Source organism: Tachypleus tridentatus, chromosome 5, assembly GCF_004210375.1.
Source record: "Tachypleus tridentatus isolate NWPU-2018 chromosome 5, ASM421037v1, whole genome shotgun sequence".
Lineage (NCBI taxonomy): Eukaryota > Metazoa > Arthropoda > Merostomata > Xiphosura > Limulidae > Tachypleus > Tachypleus tridentatus.
In genome coordinates, this window is record NC_134829.1 from 53613111 (window position 1) to 53619792 (window position 6682).

Here is a 6682-nt window from a genome sequence, read left to right on the forward strand (position 1 = left end):
AATGAGTCGTACATTAAAAAAAAAATCAACCAGACACGGTTGCAACCTAAGCCTTTTCTGTTACACTGATTACTCTGACCAGAAAGCCAGCCTCATCGAAACTTAGGTTGAAAATGCACTGTTGACGTTTTAAAATAATCTACTGTAACGAATTTGCTGTTATATATTTATTTTAATATCTGCGTTTGTTTCCGTTTGATGTATTGTTCGATGTATGTTGAGCAAGTCTGGCCTGTTCTCTAAATTTGTAAAAGAATCTCGTAAGTAAAAATCAACAATATATGTTTTACAAAACACTAGCATATCTTCAAATTTTATTGAACGTTCGAGAATATAATTGGTATAAACGATAGTGAGAAACAGGAATAGAATAATACTGGTCAACTACAGTCAGTATATTATAAGCATCAGAAACTTTAATTGTAATTAACGCTTATTAATCAGAAAACTACGGAATTTGGCCAAGAATGTTCATAGATTTTAAACATTAAACAACGTTCAAGTTCAGTAAATAAAGTAAGTATTTCTTTGAGGACATTAAATATGTTCGTCGGTGAAACATCAGTTTATAATAGGCTTAGAGGCCAGCCAAGCAAGCTTAAGAGAGGTGTAACACTATCAAATCTGTATTAATTTACACGTTGTGGACCTAGACCGTGGATAAAATACTGAATTATAGACCAGATAGAAGACTCAATATTGTTTGCACAACTTGTAGTTAAACCAATATTTTTAATAACGGTTATTATAAATTGTATCTTTTTTTGTATATTAAAATATATTTGTCTCAGGAAAGAAGACTGTGTGTATCAATCTTGTTGGAAAATGTCGTAAATTTGATACAAATCGACATTTAATTAACTTTTGAATTACAACTTTCGGCTATTTGAAATCGTAATACATATACTTAAAGCACATAACATAATCGATTGGATACTCGTCCGAGATAAATTATTATGCGTATCAGAGCTATATAAAACATTATAGGCTGACAATAAACTGTGGTCTTTAGATTAAACTTCCAGTATTGGACACTTAAGAATTTCCTCGTTAATTAATAATAATGACATTAACTTCCTTAAAGTGCGTTGTACATCATACCCTTCTCTTAAAGTGCGTTGTACATCATACCCTTATCTTAAAGTGCGTTGTACATCATATCCTTTTCCTTAAAGTGTGTTGTACATCATATCCTTTTCCTTAAAGTGTGTTGTACATCATATCCTTTTCCTTAAAGTGTGTTGTACGTCATACCCTTATCTTAAAGTGTGTTGTACGTCATATCCCTTTCCTTAAAGTGTGTTGTACGTCATACCCTTTTCCTTAAAGTGTGTTGTACGTCATACCCTTATCTTAAAGTGCGTTGTACATCATACCCTTCTCTTAAAGTGCGTTGTACATCATATCCTTTTCCTTAAAGTGTGTTGTACGTCATATCCCTTTCCTTAAAGTGTGTTGTACATCATATCCCTTTCCTTAAAGTGTGTTGTACGTCATACCCTTTCTTTAAAGTGTGTTGTACATCATATCCCTTTGTTTAAAGTGTGTTGTACATCATACCCTTATCTTAAAGTGTGTTGTACGTCATACCCTTTGCTCAAAGTGTGTTGTACGTCATACCCTTATCTTAAAGTGTGTTGTGCGTCATATCCCTTTCCTTAAAGTGTGTTGTACATCATACCCTTCTCTTAAAGTGCGTTGTACATCATACCCTTATCTTAAAGTGTGTTGTACGTCATATCCCTTTGTTCAAAGTGTGTTGTACGTCATAATTCCTTATCTTAAAGTGTGTTTGTGCGTCATATCCCTTTCCTTAGGGTGCGTTGCATCATAATTCCTTCTCTTAAAGTGCGTTGTACATCATATCCTTTCCTAGCTTAAAGTGGTGTTGTACGTCATATCCCTTTCCTTAAAGTGTGTTAGTGCGTCATATCCTTTCCTTAAGTGGTGTGTTGTGCGTCATACCCTTATCTTAAAGTGTGTTAGTGCATATCCTTTCCTTAAGTGGTTGTACATCATACCCTTCTCTTAAAGTTGTAATCATCATATCCTTTTCCTTAAAGTGTGTTGTACGTCATATCCCTTGCTCAAAGTGTGTTAGTACGTCATACCCTTTGTCAAAGTGTTGTTTGTACGTCATACCCTTATCTCAAGTAATTTAGGTTGTGCGTCATCCCTTTCCTTAAAGTGTTGTTACATCATACCCTTCTCTTAAAGTGCGTTGTACATCATACCTTATCTTAAAGTGTGTTTAGTACGTCATATCCCTTTGCTCAAAGTGTGTGTAGGTCGTCATACCCTTATCTTAAAGTGTGTTAGTGCGTCATATCCCTTTCCTTAAAAGTGCGTTGTTACATCATACCCTTCTCTTAAAGTGCGTTGTACATCATATCCTTTTCCTTAAAGTGTGTTGTACGTCATATCCCTTTCCTTAAAGTGTGTTGTGCGTCATATCCCTTTCCTTAAAGTGTGTTGTACGTCATACCCTTATCTTAAAGTGTGTTGTGCGTCATATCCCTTTCCTTAAAGTGTGTTGTACATCATACCCTTCTCTTAAAGTGCGTTGTACATCATATCCTTTTTCCTTAAAGTATGTTGTATAGTCATATCCTTTGCTCAAAGTGTGTTGTACGTCATATCCCTTTGCTCAAAGTGTGTTGTACGTCATACCCTTATCTTAAAGTGTGTTGTGCGTCATATCCCTTTCCTTAAAGTGTGTTGTACATCATACCCTTCTCTTAAAGTGCGTTGTACATCATACCCTTATCTTAAAGTGTGTTGTACGTCATATCCCTTTGCTCAAAGTGTGTTGTACGTCATGCCCCTTATCTTAAAGTGTGTTAGGCATATCCCTTTCCTTAAAGTGCGTTGTACATCATACCCTTCTCTTAAGTGTTGTACATCATATCGTTTTCCTTAAAGGTGTGTTGTACGTCATATCCCTTTCCTTAAAGTGGTTTGTGCGTCATATCCCTTTCCTTAAAAAGTGTGTTGTACGTCATACCCTTATCTTAAAGTGTGTTGTGCGTCATATCCCTTTCCTTAAAGTGTGTTGTACATCATACCCTTCTCTTAAAGTGCGTTGTACATCATATCCTTTTCCTTAAAGTGTGTTGTACGTCATATCCTTTTCCTTAAAGTGTGTTGTACGTCATACCCTTATCTTAAAATGTGTTGTACGTCATATCCTTTTCCTTAAAGTGTGTTGTACATCATATCCTTTTCCTTAAAGTGTGTTGTACGTCATATCCTTTTCCTTAAAGTGTGTTGTACATCATATCCCTTTGTTCAAAGTGTGTTGTACATCATACCCTTATCTTGAAGTGTGTTGTACGTCATATCCCTTTCCTTAAAGTGTGTTGTACGTCATACCCTTTCTTTAAAGTGTGTTGTACATCATATCCTTTTCCTTAAAGTGTGTTGTACGTCATATCCTTTTCCTTAAAGTGTGTTGTACATCATATCCCTTTGCTCAAAGTGTGTTGTACATCATACCCTTATCTTGAAGTGTGTTGTACGTCATATCCCTTTCCTTAAAGTGTGTTGTACGTCATACCCTTTCTTTAAAGTGTGTTGTACATCATATCCTTTTCCTTAAAGTGTGTTGTACATCATATCCCTTTCCTTAAATTGTGTTGTACATCATATCCCTTTCCTTAAAGTGTGTTGTACATCATATCCCTTTCCTTAAATTGTGTTGTACATCGTACCCTTCTCGCTTCCTGAAAATGTTGTGAAAAGTTAAAATCTTGTCTGTCCCTCCTAGACTATCGTAGTATACTTCTGAAAGTTTGTATTCTTTTGGTACGAAGCTCAACACGTAATAATACGTCGTACATACGTTTAACATGAAAACATGGTGGTGATTTTGGATGGTTACTTTTTCGACACCACAGACGAGTTCGATAGACCTGGTTTTAATATTTTTCTTGACTTAATCAGGTCTATCGCATTACGACTACGAACACAGCAAGAATTGTTATCAGTTTCTTTGTAATTAATTAAGCACAAAGCTACAGAATGGGCTATCTTTGATTTGCCTTCCACGGGTATCGAACTCCTTTTTCTAGCGTTGTACTTACCAAATAATAGTGGGATTGACCGTAACATTATAACGCCCCACGATTGAAAGAGCGAGCATGTTTGGTGTGACAGGGATTCGAAACCGTGACCCTCGGATTGCGAGTCGAGTGCTTTAACCACCTGGCCATGCAAGACCCATTAAATAGCTATAAACGATCACCACTGTTATTACATGTACTGTTTATATCACGTGTCCATTGCCACTAAATGTCACTATTAATTTTAAAATATTAATATTTTTTTAACTTCTAATAAAACTGGACATCCCTAATTTTGAATAACTGACCAAAAGAGTGTCGGGATCAGAACTCGATACTGGTGAATATTTCCCTGGCTCCTTAATGAGAATGACGGAAATCCTTGACATTGTAATAAGGTCATAGTTCAAATACTTTAACAGGACGACGTCCTCAGGGTATTTGCCAAGTTAGGATAATTCAATGAATATTGAAACTGTTTGAGTAAAATGTTAGAAACGCAATGTTCTTTGAACAAACCGCTAAGGTTGATAGCTACAATATACGTCTGTGTATAATGTTTAGATACGTAAACGATAATTTATTTCAAAATGTGACCCTTTCCAACTTAAATCGCCCAAAGTATCACATGGCGATTTCCTAAATAATAATTGTTATTTCAATTACTTCGAGTTTGTTTAGTTCACGATTTTATTTCACTTATCCAGTTTGTCCTTTTAAATTATTGAAAGCTCAATAAGAAATTTTAATTTAAAATATAATCGAGTAATTTGTTAAACAATAAAATTATCTTATTTCCAGATAAACGTATCACGTGATCTTTTATCGATTCAAATTATTTTCGGTTTGTTTGATTCACGAGGTTATGCTAATTACGATTCCTCATTTTCCTTATTAGGCTATAAAAGTTGATGTCGAAGATTGATTTGAAATAGAGCTAGTAGGCCCGGCATGGCCAAGCGTGTTAAGGCGTGCGACTCGTAATCTGAGAGATGCGGGTTCGCATCCCCGTCGCGCCAAACATGCTCGCCCTTTCAGCCGTGGGGGCGTTATAATGTGACGGTCAATCCCACTATTCGTTGGTAAAAGAGTAGCCCAAGAGTTGGCAATGGGTGGTGATGACTAGCTGCCTTCCCTCTAGTCTTACACTGCTAAATTAGGGACGGCTAGCACAGATAGCACTCGTGTAGCTTTGTGCGAAATTCAAAACAAAATAGAGCTGAATGATTTATGAAACATAGCGTTGCAGTGAAATTTTAATTTTATATAAAAATAGGCACATTGTACATAAGTGCGAGGTTTAAATATTCCGCTTGTTGTCGAGAAGACCTATATACAACGATAAGTTAGTAATAAAACTGATGGTTTATGACGCTATACGAAAGTAACTTTTTTAATCTGCCAAAGCATTTCTTGCCATCGAAGTTTCAAACTTTACTCGTGAATAAATATCTGTCAACAAAACATTATTAACTTACAACTTTGTACAAGATAAGAAAACTGTCATTCTCAAGAGAAATCAGATTGTTGAAATTAATAGAAAGAGCTAAAATAAATTCAGACAGTTTCAATATTTTGTACGAATCACGTCTGCTTAGATATACGTGTATGGTTAATTCCATACAATATAATTTTAAGCGATAAGAGATAGAATACGATTCTAATGTCAAATTTCGAAAGTTACAAGCGAATTACTTACGATATGCGCATATTACAACACGAATCAGATTCTACAAATGTGGGTATTAAAGTGACAGTACTATTAATCCAGATACAAACTTCGAAAGTCAAAACATTGTACTTCTAATGTGCAACTATCTCCAACAAGCAGAATATAATATAAATATAACACCTAGGTTCACGAACAGATGCAAGTTGGCTAACACACGCTAGGCCTAAACAAAATGCTGAGAATGATACATGAACGGTTTGTTTGTTTGTTTTTAAGTTTCGCACAAAGCTACTCGAGGGCGATCTGTGCTAGCCGTCCCTAATTTAGCAGTGTAAGACTAGAGGGAAGGCAGCTAGTCATCACCACCCACCGCCAACTCTTGGGCTACTCTTTCACCAACGAATAGTGGGATTGACCGTCACTTTATAACGCCCCCACGGCTGAAAAGGGCGAGCATGTTTGGCGCGACGGGGATGCGAACCCGCGACCCTCAGATTACGAGTCGCACGCCTTAACACGCTTGGCCATGCCGGGCCTACATGAACGGAAACACTTTATATATACTCACAGTTGTAAACTTAAGAAGTTATTTATTAATGTAATGTAACAGTTGATAAATATAACGCTCTATTTGAAGCGTTGGTTGAAATTTACTAGATTCATACAGTCAAATGTAACTTTTTTTATACGGTGTCAGAAATTGTATAACATAGTTGTGGTGGTTTTGTTGTTTAATTTTCAAATTGATTTAAAATTTTTTTTAACAAGAAGGGAAAATGTTTTAAACACGTAATATAAACTAAAGAGTAGATCAATTCTCTAAACTTTACCACAACGTTCAGTCCAACCAGATTTCCAAAACCATTTTATTGAGTAACTAACTATCAGTTAAATCCCTAGAACTGAATTATTGTTGACTTTAATGGCTGTTTATAACAGTGTTTATGAA